At 37.6% G+C, this 16,207-nt stretch overlaps 1 long non-coding RNA gene across 1 annotated transcript; it reads right to left on the bottom strand.

Moving 5' to 3' along the window:
* Positions 1-8,219: 8,219 nt before the first annotated feature.
* On the bottom strand, positions 8,220-13,100 carry LOC309616108. Its single transcript, XR_014237286.1, has 3 exons — positions 12,505-13,100; positions 10,578-12,467; positions 8,220-9,217 (listed from the first exon to the last, which is right to left on the bottom strand). It is a non-coding gene; the product is annotated as an uncharacterized lncRNA (long non-coding RNA).
* Positions 13,101-16,207: the final 3,107 nt, after the last annotated feature.

Below are 16,207 nucleotides of genomic sequence, written 5' to 3'. Positions count from 1 at the left end.
GCCCAGGAAGAGGAAGGAACGCGGGTGGCAGCAATGGGGCCTGGGACGTTGAGGGGAACAGTGGTGAGCCTCGGAAGTAGGGGCGGGTGGGGGGGGCGCCTGGCCACGTGGGGAGGGAATCCTTGGATCGGGGTCCATGGCAAGGTGGGGAGGAAGCAGGGGACATAATTTGGGGTAGAGATGAGGGTAGGGAGAAGGGACCCTGGCCAGTCAGGAAGGGAAGAGAGGTCCTTGGAAACTAGGGAGGCCTGGCACCTGCAGAGGTAACTGGCAAGACAGGTAGAAAAATCTTTATTTTTTGAAAATATTCGTGTGTGCATGCGCGCGTGCACACACACATATTACATATGTTACTGCTTTTGTCTGTTTTTATTTTTTTAAACACTCATCCCAAAGTTTCTAAAGCAGACCACTAAAACCATTCAAATGGCCGTTTTAAGAACTGGTTAGTTATCACCTTATTTTGAATGGAAATGATTGTTAATCTTACCAAAAATTTTTTCTTAAGTATTTATTAATGTGTTCACCCAGTGAGCTGGGTATGCGTTAATTTAATGGGAGAATTGAAGTATTCTACAGAAAGTGAGGATGAAAGCGTTTGTTCGAGTCAGATGTTAAGGGGCAGTTGGGAAGCATCTTGGAAATCAGTGCTGGATGCAGGAGGAGAGCAGAAATGGATTTTGTTTAATATGAAACTAACTTCTATACGTTTATAACCAACTTTCATTCATTGCGAAGCAGCGATCCAATCCCTGTGCACCCTGCAATTCCTGTGCCTCTGAATATGAAGGCAACACAGGAGCTCTGGTAACATCTTGATTGGGACAACAGATGTAGGCAGGCACCAAGTGCTGGGCTTTGCAAAAAGGTACTGCTCTCTGGGGGAGGAAAAGAGCCTTTCTGCTCCCTTCCCGCCTAGCGCCACTTTTGAAAGTCTTCTTGGGACCCCTCCTCCATCTGACGACACTGTTGTGATTTCTGGGGACACTGAAGGCCTCAGTGGTGGGGATTCACTTTGGACTCAGGAACAAGTTTTGCCAAGAGCCGGGGTTGCTTTGGCAGGACTAGAGTTCGTGCACTCAACGTGACCTGACCCTCTGTACATCCCTTTTGATCTGATTTCCTTGACAAAAGTGACCGAGAACCTCATGCTCTGCCTTTCTTCCAAAACAAAGGAGCCAGTGCAATGTTTGTTCCTGGAGCCTGTTGTCTTGATCCTCTTTTCTGAGATTGAAGCTCAAGCAAGGAAAGGGTAGCGCTGGCCTCCTGGAGACGCAGCTCTTTGAAGCTGGGTGTCCTGACTCAAATCTGGTCAGGACCAGAAGAGGAGGCTACTAAGGTGTCTGGAGCCTCTCAGCTGTCTTTAGTCTGAAAAATACCTTTTAAAAAGAAAATAACTCTTAACCAGATGGGACCCTTGGATTATTTCATACCTGTTTTCCCCTACCCTCTCTCATGTGAATAGCTGCAGCCTAATCCGGTCTTAATGAATATGAAATATTATTATCATTACATGTTACCATCTTTCTTCTTTCTCCATCCACTTTGTTAAACTTGGCAAAGCGAAATGATATGTGGCTTATGAGTTTATTGTTTTGCTGCCTTAGAATTCAGTATTAAATCATTGAAGTCCTCTGCTCAGATCTTAAATTGGAGAGTAATTCAGGTGAACTTCTATGTATTTTTTTATATGTACATACATATAAATTCAGATATTTATATAACTTGTGCAATACTTATGGATTTCCAGAGTTTTTTAAAAAATCGTCACTAAATATTTGAACAAGTAATGATTGATGGCATAAAAACAAACTCACCTAATAGGTGCACAATTTTTATAAAAAATTTAAATTGAAAACTTGGCCTTATAATTAGGAAAAATAGGAGCAGAGAGAAAGAAAGGACTTTCTCACAAATAATGCAGTTTTAGTGAGATTCATAATTATATCAATAACTTTGCTATTAGTGTAACAAAATCAGGATTAGGACTCAAAGTCGAGTAGATTTTCAATGTCTGCGTAATTACATAAACTATTTGTTAATATATTGAGAAGTGAACAATACATTTTATTATAAATACATCTTTAATGTCTAAAGTATTTGATATAACTTACATACTAATATAACAATTTCTTAGTTTAAAAATTTACTTGGTCAGCACTTCCTGCCTGATATTCAGTGCTCAGCTAGTTTTGATGCTAGGATTAATTTCCATGATAAGGATGACAGCTAAATTCTTTACTAGGGATTTTTAAATCCCCAAAGTCCTATTAAAACTGATTCCTCCCCCCTCCAAATTTCAATTCAAAGACAGTGTTTTCTGTTTGCCAGCAATTACCTGGCAGTTCAGAAGCTGTTATTACTTCTCTTCCATTTGCTCATTGTAGCTAGTAATTAACCTTCTGTTCAGACATTTCAGTTTTCATTCATTTGTATGAAATCAAGTTGATTTTCAGCATAGGGATGAAAAAGAGATGAAAAAGTAGAAGAGCTATTTTTTTTTAAGGACCTCTGTCCCTTTTAGGGACTTATTTTGCCTGTTCATGGTCATGCCTCTGCCATTCTCAATATACATTTAAATTTAGAACATAACTATGTGGTAAGATGAGGGACAGATGCTGGGGATGGCAGGCGATTTGTGACATTTTAGCCCACTTGACCAAAGGATCCAGTGAGTCCAGTTTGAGAAGCAGCCAAAAAATTTACCTCCTTAGGAAGCTTATATCCTTGGGTGGTGCAAAGTGGATCCCTTAATACGTAACAGGTGAAGTTAGTTTTCACTGAAGTTTGTAAAGTCACTTTCTCTGAATGAAAATAGTTTGAATACATACATGATAGTAGCCAAAGTCTACTATTCATTCACTCATTTTACAAATATTTTTTTGAGCATCCATCTTATACCAGGCAGTAGCTGGATATGGGACAATTAAAAAGGATCCCTGCTCTCAAGGAGCTTTTTGTTCAGACAAGAAGGTAAATAGATTGTTATATAAGGTGCAGCATAATTAGTGTTTATTTCATCATGGGTACACAGATGTATGAACAGAGAGCAGTAAGAACTTAGCAAAAAGGAAGAATGCATGTTGCTGTGGAGATTTGGAAGCAGTATCCAGATCTGATAATAAAGATGATTAGAGTAAACAATTTTTTTTTGCAGGACAGATGGTATAGTCTACATTTATTCTAGAAAGGGGAAACCCAAAGGACAAGAATTTTCAGCAGTGTTTATCCACTGTCTCCCAAGGGAAAGCAATAAACTGTGGTGTCTCAAAATACCCCTCAAGACTGTCTCTCCTGGTTCTGGGGCAGACTCCACAGCAACTATCTCATGAAGAAGTCCACTTCCCAGCAACCTGGGTGAGAGGAAGCTGGTTCTGGTGACTTTAGTAACCGTGAGTCAGCCCCCAGTAATGTGCTCACCTAGGGGTGCACTATTAAAATTAGATACCCATCACTGCAGACTTGAGGCCTCTGGCAGTAACCTCCCCAAAACACTGTACCAAGGGGAAAATAAGTTTCAGTGGGACGATGGAACCATTGTGGTTTAAATAATTTGAAAAGTTTTGAGTTGCCAGATCTTTACTGAAAATCAGTTTATTATTAGAGGAAGTCAAGAACCTGGATTTTACCCAACCTTTCCTAGATCTAAAATTCATCTGATGACCCATATGTTGTTATGAGGCCATTGCATCATTAAAGTTAGCTGTCATTTATTGGCTATATCTTTTTAATTTATAGTACTGCTTATACCAGTTTTTCTGTGAAAATCAATTATTTTACCATCAGTTCTATGACACAGTTAATTCTATAAAATAGATTTCCTGTGTTTTACATTTATCTCCAATTCTCTGAATCTTTAATTGAAAATGTTATGGAATCTTCACATCACCTGTCTGTGACTTTGTCTGGATGAATACCATATCTGAAAACAGGCTCATGTCCTGTTCACTCCAGTAATCATTTATTAATATTTTCTGCATATTAATATTTTTGTTAATTAAATCCTCCTCCTGGTAAATCACAGAATATTTGTAAAATTTGTTTTGCATTACCTCAGTCCTTTTATTGCTCATCTGTAAATTAATATCAACAGTGGTCGCAACAAATGAGATTGGTTCCCATTCTGAACTTAGATTTTTAGCAAAACAAAATTTTTCATGCTAAAGACCAAAAAAATCAAAATCTTGTTGCAGGCTTCTTATGCCTTTTTTATTACTATCAGGACTATCTAGCCTAAAGAGTTCATATAGTCCTCACTATATGAAAATTCTATCTGGATAAAAAATATCTCAATCACATATAACTTTTCCTTATAGCAATGAGTCATAAAGCTGACTGTGTGTATATGTGTTCTTTCTTAGGCATCTAATATATTTTGACTAACTGAGGCAGCTTAGTGTTTTTGTCCATATTACCAGAATTAATTTTTATCATTAATGAACCTTTTGCCTAGTCAACAGTCAGTCAAAACCACTGTGTCCATATGAAGTGCATTGTGTTCTATAATGAAGAGTGCAACACATTTTAATTGTTGTGATAGACATAGGGGAGACATGGGGTTACATAAGTGAGTAATAGTCTTGCTCAAAGTTCAGTCTTACAGAGGAAGAAAACAAATACACAAATGATTACCCACAAGTTAGAGTGAGGCTGTTGTCTAAGAAGTCCAGAGAAAGTTCTGGTTAAGGTCCAGGTGAGTTTTCAGTTAATTAAGAAAATCAGGAAAGTTTTCCTGAAGATGGCGCTTTTGTGTTTAGCCTTGAAATTTAGATCCGGTTTTGATAAGCAGGGTTTGGGGTGATTGTTTTGGGAAGAAAATATTGCATGAGTAAAGACACAGAGAAAGAAATTGCAAAACAAGTTCTGGGGAATGCTGGTGCTTTGTGGCGCCTGAGTTTATAATAAAGAATACAGGTTGGTGATAGTAGACAATCAGAATCTTTGGGATCATCATGTAGGGTCCTGAGTGCCAGAGTGAGGAGTTTGCTGTGAGACTTTTGGACAGAGGAATGACAACATTAGAACTATATTTATAGGAAAACAATCTGAGAGCAATGAATAGCCCAGGATTTGGGAGTAGGAGATGCGTTAGGAAACAATTGCTGGAGGATATGAACACCTGAACCAGGACCATGCTGTGGGCACAGAAAGGAAAAGAGGCTCAATAAAGTCACCATGAGTGTGGAATCCACATGACTTAGCAACTGACTGTATGTTTGTTTTGAAGGAGAAGATGGAGGCAAACATAATTTTGCAATTTCTAGGTCAGGTTGATGGAGCAATAGTAAGGTTGACAGAAGTAGGAATGCCAGATTAACTGGTTTCAGAGGAAAAAGGAAGTGAAGAACAAGTTTAATTTTGTACATCATAATGATAGAAGTCTTTCCTAATACCTGTCCAGGACCCTCCATCTCCATCCCTATGTATATATGAATTATGATAATATTGAATTGCACCTGTTTTCAGGGGGTGATGATGGGGATGAAGGTAATGGAGATTGTAACACATTTTTCAAGTGTTTGTCTAGTATCCCCACTGTAATTAGCAGTTACATGATTATACCAGGAAAACCCATGAAGAATAAAAGATCCACAGCTTCCCATTTGCTGTTTCAGGGTACCACTCTTCCGTTCAAGAGGCCCTCTTCCAGGACAATAAGCCCCCTGAGGTCAAGGACTGCATATTATTCAACTTTGTAGGATCTCCTGGCACAGTGCCCAGAACAGAGTAGGCATTTAATGTTTGCAGATTAAATGACTGAATAATAAGATGTAATTTACACTTGTTACGTAAATGAGCCAAAGATGGCCTGTGTATGTTGGCCCAATGTTGTTAACTTGTTCACAGCAGGGCAGGACCATTAGCTCAAAAGCCGGCCAGTCCTAAACTCAAATTCTGGCACATCCAATTGTTTTAAATACACCCCCAATAAGCATAGGTTTTAGTCATTTAGAGCCTGCCTGCTTTGCATGTCCTATGAAACTGTACCCAGCATCTGTTAGCCTTAGATAAACAAACCCTGGGACTTTAAAAGCCCCCAAGTCCCTGCTGCCCTTTGGAGCTCTCTGCCCCATCGTGCTGCAGAGTGACACCACTGGACATGTAACTTCCCTCTCCGTTTCCTCTCTCTCCCAGGAATGCCCTTGCTCTCTTTTTCTTTTGGGTGGTGACCCCACACCATTGTTTCCTGACGGTGTCATGGTTGGTGGAACTTCCCATCTACCCCTCCACGCCCCCCATGCAAACCTCTCAAAGCAGCACCGAAATAAAGCTCATTGTGTGCTACTGCCACCCTGTGGTCATATCTTTTCCCTGCTCTCCCAAATCCCTGAACTCATGTAATACTGTATGTGTCCAAGAGAGAAAACATACTGATTTCTTAAATTTGCTTTCTCAAGCCTATGTGTTTGTTTCTTTTTTCCTCTTTAGTAACTTCAGATTTTGGCACTCATTAAAAACATTCTTAGACTTGGAAAGCTGGAAGGGGATGGAAGTTATTTCATTAAATCTTGTTTTACACAGATGAGGACACTTGGGTTCAGACTTCTCTCTCTTTCAAAATTCAGCTCCTGAAAGTGAAGTTTCAGAAATAAATTAACGCACATGACTTCTAATTCCAGGATTTACCTAAGAAAGTGATCATAAATAAAAGATAGCAGAGATATCACAAAGATAGCAGTAGTCTGAATAACTATTATGCAACCATGTAAAATAATGTAGATTTTTAAAATAACATACAGAAATGTTCATAATTTTAGGAGATATAAAAGTATAAAAACAGTGTTTAGTATGTTGCATTTTTAAAAATTTTTATATGCTTAGAAAAAGCACCAACAATAAATACCAAGTATTTAGTAGTTATCTGTGCATCATAGGATTAGCTGATTATAAGTAAATTCATTTGGCATATCTATAGTTTTTGAATTTCCTATAATAAACAATATTAATTGCTGAATAAGAAAAAAATCATTATTAATGAAGTAAATTATCCGGGTGAGTTACAGGATCAGACCAACAGCACTGTCCAATAGAACTTTCTGCAATGACAGAAATGTTCTATATCCTCACTGTCCAATATAATAATGAGTGGCCAAGTATAGCGATTGAGCATTGAAATGTAGCCAGTTCAACTGAAGAACTGAATTTTTACCTTAATTTACATAGTTATGTCTAGCTAGCAGCTACCATATTGGTCAATGCAGGATTAGAATATTTGATGGTTGAGAACAGTCACAGAGCACTGAGGCATCATGGACAGTCTAATTCTACTGTATATGCAAATGTGAAAGTTTATCTTGTCTAGCTTCCTCCTAAGTTATTCTTATACCATAATTTGGGATAAAGTGCACAAATAAATATTGACACAAAACCATCTATTCAGTGTAGGCTCTATGAGAAGTATTGACTTCACCATGTGATTCATAAAGAAGACCCATTTATAAATGAACAAGGAAAATTCATCCAGAAATTGCATTTTTCCTTGTTAAAATGAAAAGTTCCTCCTTTTCCCCGATCAGGCAATAATCCAGAGATAGAACCAGCACAACTGAAAGATCAAGTTGGATTCTGTTCACCTGGTGAATTAAACCTTCGCCATTTCATTTTATAGCTGTAACTATTTACTTGGATTTGCTGAATGCTGGACTTATATAATCGTTTATATAAATTTCAGCTTAAGTTTTATTTTTGTTACTAAAATTGTATGTTGAATTTTGTGACCAAATTCATACCCTCCTTCCTTGATTTGAGAACTCACCTCTCAGATTGGTACCAGTGTTTGTGAAATCTTCATCTCTCTACCAGTATTTCATCAGCACCCAAGGTCCGTCCTTCTTTGGGATCTATTGTTTTGTTTCCTGCTTCCTGACGGAAGGAAGCACTTCATCTGTAGGAACGACCTTCTGCTTTCCAGAAGAAGAGTTAATTTATGTAGCAGTGTGCTCACAGTTCTGCTTCTTGATATTATGGGAAACAAATCATTTCTCTCTGTAGTCTCCTTAATTGAGTAGGATTATTTTTTAATAGATTCCATAGCGCTTTCCTTTGTATATTAATTTACTTGATAAAGCAAGAACACTCTAGTGATTAAAAATTCTAGAGATGTGCTGGGAATAACATTAGGAACATTATTAAGATGATAGGTTTTTCAAGTAGAAATTTTCTGGGAGAAATCTTTACAATTTCAATGAATATAGATGATATATAGCTAGAGTTATGAGTCATTTTTGGCTTTCAAACCCAAGAGAATTCATTTAGAACAAACTACAAATTTTTACTGAAGGTGGCAGAAACAGGTGCTAAAAAGAGAGAAGTGGAGAGTTTGTAATTCAGGCTGGAGGGAGAGACAGGAAGCTGGGGAGTTAGAGAGATCAGTCTAACCAAGTGTTGCTATGCCAGCCCTTTGGGAAAATAACCAGGAAATTTATTTACCCAGTTAATGAAAACAAGTTCAAATAAACAGTGATGACGTAATGTGTACTTTATAAATGGGATTTGGAAATAATACTCTGAGCAATATCTGAGGAGATGAAAATAGTAGATATTTTCTTTGTTTCTTTTTGTTTACTTTGAATCCACAGTCAGTATTCTATCCCACTAGAACTGAACCATATTTAAGTTGTCTGCGTTTTGTAGGAAGCTGGCTTTGTATCCTTTTACTGAAGAAATACAGAAAAAAACAAATTTCTTGTGTTGCTAAGACAAGAGGAATAAGCAAAATGAAAACTTCTGACCTTCAGATTAAAGTTTCTGTTGATTTCAAGCAGAGACCAAAGCAGTTGTGAGGAAGGAACACTGAAAAAGAATTGAATCCCACTGAGAGAAATAAAGGAGAAAAGCTTCTGAAGCTGGAGGAACAGGGCTGGGCATGTTCCCCAGATATGTTGGGGTGTAATGTTCCTCTTTCCTTCTAATAAACTGCAATCTGTTGAGGATTGACCATCTGTCAGCTCAACAATAGCAGTGATTTCTATGTGATAAATAAAATGCAAATTCTAATCCATTTGAATAAATTAATAATCTGTAGGAAAGTATTCTAAGGGTTTTTCAGGGTGGAACTGATTTAAACATATCCATTCAAATTTTGATTTAAGTCATTAATCAAAAAGACTTTGTTTAATCATTTTTTCCTATGAGCTGCTCTCTTCATTTTCCACTTTGAAAGTGCACTTTTGGGGAGAGATAGGGATCTGAATTATGTAAAAACAAAATTGCACACCTGACACCATGCACAAAAATAAACTCAAAATGGATTAAAGACCTAAGTGTAAGGGCAGACACTATCAAACTCTTAGAGGAAAACATAGGCAGAACACTCTATGACATACATCACAGCAAGATTCTTTTTGACCCAGCTCCCAGAGAAATGGAAATAAGAACACAAATAAACAAATGGGACCTAATGGAACTTAAAAGCTTTTGCACAGCAAAGGAAACCATAAACAAGACCAAAAGACAACCATCAGAATGGGAGAAAATATTTACAAATGAAGCAACTGACAAAGGATTAATCTCCAAGATTTACAAGCAGCTCATGCAACTCAATAACAAAAAAACGAACAACCCAATCCAAAAATGGGCAGAAGACCTAAATAGACATTTCTCCAAAGAAGATATACAGATGGCCTACAGACACATGAAAGAATGCTCAACATCATTAATCATTAGAGAAATGCAAATCAAAACTACAATGAGATATCATCTCACACCGGTCAGAATGGCCATCAGCAAAAAATCTAGAAACAATAAATGCTGGAGAGGGTGTGGAGGAAAGGGAACACTCTTGCACTGTTGGTGGGAATGTAAATTGATACAGCCACTATGAAGAACACTATGGAGGTTCCTTAAAAAACTACAAATAGAACTACCATACGACCCAGCAATCCCACTACTGGGCATATACCCTGAGAAAACCATAATTCAAAAAGAGTCATGTACCAAAATGTTCATTGCAGCTCTATTTACAATAGCCAGGACATGGAAGCAACCTAAATGTCCATCGACAGATGAATGGATAAAGAAGATGTGGCACATATATACAATGGAATATTACTCAGCCATAAAAAGAAATGAAATGGAGATATTTGTAATGAGGTGGATGGAGTTAGAGTCTGTCATACAGAGTGAAGTAAGTCAGAAAGAGAAAAACAAATACAGTATGCTAACACATATATACGGAATCTAAGGAAAAAAAAAAAAAAAAAAGGCCATGAAGAACCTAGTGGCAAGACGGGAATAAAGACACAGACCTACTAGAGAATGGACTTGAGGATATGGGGAGGGGGTGGGGTGAGATATGACAGGGTAAGAGAGTGTCATGGACATATATACACTACCAAATGTAAAATAGATAGCTAGTGGGAAGCAGCCGCATAGCACAGGGAGATCAGCTCGGTGCTTTGTGACCACCTAGAGGGGTGGGATGGGGAGGGTGGGAGGGAGGGAGATGCAAGAGGGAAAAGAAATGGGAACATATTGTATATGTATAACTGATTCACTTTGTTATAAAGCAGAAGCTAACACACCATTGTAAGGCAATTATACTTCAATAAAGATGTTTAAAAAAAAAAATTGCACACCAATTTTTTTTCTGAACATTCTTACGTTCTTTTGGGACAAAAAAAAATACACTGCATGTTACCTTTGGAAAAAGCTTATAATTTAAGAACTGAAATTCATTATATTTTACATATAATAAATAAGAATTATTTTACTATTATGAAATACTGTTTCTCAGAACAGAAATAGGCATAACTCCAAACTTCTGATTTCCTTAGTAGCTTTCTAGATATGCCTCTAAAATACTCTCAAATCCAGCCCTTACTGCTACCTTTGATTTAACATATTCGTAGAACTTTTAAAAAGTTTGAATGAATATATTCTTTCATATAATACCTTACCATGATAAGTTTGACTTGTAATTTATCAATTGATTATATTTTTGCAGTTGCTAGGATGTTTCACAAAATAATAAGTATTACCAAACATTTTAGTTTATGTTTTTATATCTGATTTCTAAAAATTAACCTGATATTTATCCATGCTGGGTGTCTATATAAGTATTTTTTAGAACGTATTTAGAATGAAAGTGAAATAGTGATTTCTATTTTCTCTCTAACAATCTTGCAGTCTTCTCCTACTGTTAAGCTCTAAATGGGCAGAATTTGGATTCATGGGAAGGCTCTCAGCTGAGAATCCGAGCTGTACATAAAACTATAAAGCTTTATTGTCCCTTCCTGTTTCTGTATTCATCCCATCTATTTTCCAGCAAACATTTATTGGGCACCTACTCTGTGGCAGGAACTTTCTTAGGTATTGGGAAGCCAACAGTACACAAGAGAGACATGGGTTCCTGTCCTCAGAATTTATAATCTACTCCCTACTTTTCTAATAGTGGCTGTGAATCGATCCTACCAATTGTTTTAAATTCTGTATTAAACTCTAGATTTAAAACAGTGACATTTTCAAATACCCTCTCTTGCACAAGGGCCCAAGCTCCTCCCTCTGGAGCACAGGTCACCGGCTATGACTCTCAGTCTCACTGATAGATTCAGTGCTGACAGTTCTATTTAATTCTGTGTTATTGCTCAACCAGTGTCTAAGGATTTCAAGACCTTTATGAAAATTATATATTTATCTTTCAAGCTCTAGATGGCTGACTCTTTACCTTATGGGAACATGCACTCCTCAACAATGAAAATATTGAAAAGGTGATTAAGGTTTAATTAAGCTGCCAAGTCAATGAGATTGATATCTTTAGAGATAATTTCCCTTGCCAGATTTTAGAAATGATATAAAATTCATTTTCAAACATTTATCCGCAAAGCTTTTCAGATTTACTTACACTACAGAGATATCATAGAAGCTCTAGGAAAAACAGAGTATTTAGAGACATCAGAGATTTTTGTTGTTGTTGTTGTTATTTGTTTGCTAAGACAAAGAAAACAACTCCAGAAAAAGGACCAAGTTACAAATGGCAATGCATTATCTAAAGTTACTTTGGAAAGAAAATTAAAAGGGCTGTTTTGACATTATTTCTCTTACTTATTTTGTTTTCTTGAAATTCCAAAGTCAAACACTGAACAAAAAGGTCAGCTGAGGAAACACATATATTTGGGATAAACTACTGCTCAGAAATGAAGCTGATAGAATCTCTCTCAGTTTTGTTTTTAACAGTGATCTGACAGATGTGCTTATTATTGCATTTAACAAAAACATGACAGTTACCTACTAAGAATCAAAAATAAAGGATACAAGATGGCTGGGATAGTCTGCTTCTGGCAAGAGGGTAGACAGGTGTTTTTAAATCCTCCTGCAGCAGAACACCTAGATGCCAGATAAATTTCACAAAAATTATTTAAAATGGGCTTCCCTGGTGGCGCAGTGGTTGAGAATCCGCCTGCCAATGCAGGGGACACGGGTTCGAGCCCTGGTCTGGGAAGATCCCACATGCTGCGGAGCAACTAAGCCTGTGCACCACAACTACTGAGCCCGGAGCAACTAAGCCTGTGCACCATAACTACTGAAGCCCGCGTGGCACAACTACTGAAGCCCGCGTGCCACAACTACTGAAGCCAGCGTGCCTAGAGCCCATGCTCTGCAACAAAAGAAGCCACGGCAATGAGAAGCCCGCTTAGCGCAACGAAGAGTAACCCCCACTCGGCACAACTAGAGAAAAGCCCGTGCGCAGCAACGGAGACCCAACGCAGCCAAAAATAAATTAATTAATTGTTAAAAATTAGTTAAAATATATACCCGAGGAACTTCCTGGTGGTCCAGTGGTTAAGACTCCATGCTTCCAATGCAGGGGGTGCAAGTTCAATCCCTGGTCGGGGAACTAAGATCCCACATGCCACGTGGCGCAGCCAAAAGATAAGAAAAAAAAAAAAAAAGACTGTCTCCTGGGTTATAATCCTCAGGTTGACAAGAATAAAATGTATACCCGAGAACATACAAAATAAGAGAATACCTAGGGATCTTACATAAAGAAGGGACTAATATATGAAAGCTAATCTAGCCACGAGGCCTCAGCTGACCTCAAGATGATCTGAACAGCAGGGAACTAGAGCCTTGTTTCTTTAATCATCATCATCATCATTATTATTATTCCGTTGCGTTCATTTATTTATTTATTTTTTTAAACATCTTTATTGAGGTATAATTGCTTCACAATGGTGTGTTAGTTTCTGCTTTATAACAAAGTGAATCAGCTACACATATACACACGTTCCCATATCTCCTCCCTCCCGCATCTCCCTCCCTCCCACCCTCCCCATCCCACCCCCCCAGGCGGTCACAAAGCACCGAGTTGATCTCCCTGTGCTATGTGGCTGCTTCCCACTAGCTATCTATTTTACATTTGGTAGTGTATATATGTCCATGACACTCTCTCACCCTGTCACATCTCACCTCTCTCCCTCCCCATATCCTCAAGTCCATTCTTTAGTAGGTCTGTGTCTTTATTCCCATCTTGCCACTAGGTTCTTCATGACCTTTTTTTTTTTCCTTAGATTCCGTATATATGTGTTAGCATACTGTATTTGTTTTTCTCTTTCTGACTTACTTCACTCTGTATGACAGACTCTAACTCCATCCACCTCATTACAAATACCTCCATTTCATTTCTTTTTATGGCTGAGTAATATTCCATTGTATATATGTGCCACATCTTCTTTATCCATTCATCCGATGACGGACACTTAGGTTGCTTCCATGTCCTGGCTATTGTAAATAGAGCTGCAATGAACATTTTGGTACATGACTCTTTTTGAATTATGGTTTTCTCAGGGTATATGCCCAGTAGTGGGATTGCTGGGTCGTATGGTAGTTCTATTTTTAGTTTTTTAAGGAACCTCCATACTGTTCTCCATAGTGGCTGTATCAATTTACATTCCCACCAACAGTGCAAGAGTGTTCCCTTTTCTCCACACCCTCTCCAGCATTTATTGTTTGTAAATTTTTTGCTGATGGCCATTCTGACCGGTGTGAGATGATACCTCATTGTAGTTTTGATTTGCATTTCTCTAATGATTAATGATGTTGAGCATTCTTTCATGTGTCTGTAGGCCATCTGTATATCTTCTTTGGAGAAATGTCTATTTAGGTCTTCTGCCCATTTTTGGATTGGGTTTTTTGTTTTTTTGTTATTGAGCTGCATGAGCTGCTTGTAAATCTTGGAGACTAACCCTTTGTCTGTTGCTTCATTTGCAAATATTTTCTCCCATTCTGAGGGTTGTCTTTTTGTCTTGTTTATGGTTTCCTTTGCTGTGCGAAAGCTTTGAAGTTTCATTAGGTCCCATTTGTTTATTTGTGTTTTTATTTCCCTTTCTGTAGAAGCTGGGTCAAAAAGGATCTTGCTGTGATTTATGTCATAGAGTGTTCTGCCTATGTTTTCCTCTAAGAGTTTGATAGTGTCTGGCTTTACACTTAGGTCTTTAATCCATTTTGAGTTTATTTTTGTGTATGGTGTCAGGGAGTGTTCTAATTTCATACTTTTACATGTAGCTGTCCAATTTTCCCAGCACCACTTATTGAAGACGCTGTCTTTTCTCCACTGTATATGCTTGCCTCCTTTATCAAAGATAAGGTGACCATATGTGCATGGGTTTATCTCTGGGCTTTCTATCCTGTTCCATTGATCTATATTTCTGTTTTTGTGCCAGTACCAAACTGTCTTGATTACTGTAGCTTTGTAATATAGTCTGAAGTCAGGGAGCCTGATTCCTCCAGCTCCATTTTTCGTTCTCAAGATTGCTTTGGCTATTCGGGGTCTTTTGTGTCTCCATACAAATTGTGAAATTTTTTGTTCTAGTTCTGTGAAAAATGCCAGTGGTAGTTTGATAGGGATTGCATTGAATCTGTAGATTGCTTTGGGTAGCAGAGTCATTTTCACAATGTTGATTCTTCCAGCGTTCATTTATTAATAAGCACCCTAACAATCTACATGTGTTTCAGCTTTCATGTTTACAGAGAAGGAACTTTCCCCCAGGCTGTGTGAGGATTCCCCGTAACTCCCTGGGGAGTTCTACAAATACTGAAATAGAGAAGCTGGCTCCTGAGTCTGTCTGTTCCCAGCTTCCCTTTGGCTCAATATGAATGAGTTAGTGGTTCCCCAGAGTAAATCTAAACTAGATATCTTTAAGAGATGTTCTGGTTAATCTACCGCTGGACTAGAAACTGATGGAGAGCTCCTAGAATATTAACTTGAAAAGTGGCTGGTTTTCCTCCATTTAATAACAATCTGCAAAAAGTAAGTGTCAAAATCTAAAAAGTAGCATACCTTCACCAATCTATTGGTAAGAATGGAATTTCTATGAAACACCGCAAATTTGATATTAGATGGAACTTGTACTAAATGACCTTTAAGGGACAGTTGGTTCCTTTTTAGTGGAATTCTTTTCAAGGAAGATATATGTTAGCTTCACATGGTTTAAACTAACAGTTCTACTGTGAACTACTCTCAGTGTATACATACATACTCATGGATCAAAGCCAATTTCCTTTAACAATATATAAAAAGATACATTTTTAGGGTGCTAAACCTAAAACCCTGAACACCCCAACCGAGTAATGATATTCATTAGTACCAAATTGCACTAGTAGTCTTGTGGCTATCATGTTAGAATAAACATAATATCTATATTATCCTAAAATACAATTCTTCTCAGAATTTCATTACATACATCAACTTTTGTCATATATCAACTAGCTGATATTTTTGTTCTTTATCAAAAAATGCTAATTATTACCAGACTTTATATGGTTCTTAAGTCATAATTCCTGATTTCTTTACATATTTAATATGAAATGGTCCAGAAGGTATGTCCACTGTCAAAGACTGTAGTTCCTTTCAGTGATGTAGCACATACTGCAAAATTAACTATTACCCCACAAAAACATCTCAAACATAGTAAAAAGAACCTTGGGTTTTAATGATTGTTTGGGAATAAGAAGGAAAGCCTTAGACCTGAGCAAAGCAGAGTTAGAATTCAGGCCCCAGAAGACACTAGTGCACTCAAAAGACTTCCCCCTCATTAAAATGGTGAACTAGAAAAAAAAAAATTTTTTTTTTTGCCCCTGGGAAAAGTGAGAAAAACAGGAAACTTTGTATTCTGACTCCTGCTCTGGGTAAAAAAGTAATATAAAACCCAGGAATTCTCACCTGAGAATTTTTAACTTTGGCCCTTTCACTTGGATTTGTGTTTCAAAT

Source organism: Balaenoptera borealis (genome assembly GCF_965194805.1).
Source record: "Balaenoptera borealis genome assembly, chromosome: 18".
In the NCBI taxonomy this organism is placed as follows: Eukaryota; Metazoa; Chordata; class Mammalia; order Artiodactyla; family Balaenopteridae; genus Balaenoptera; species Balaenoptera borealis.
The sequence above is the reverse complement of the archived record's forward strand: the minus strand, read 5'-3'. Positions and strand labels throughout refer to the sequence as shown.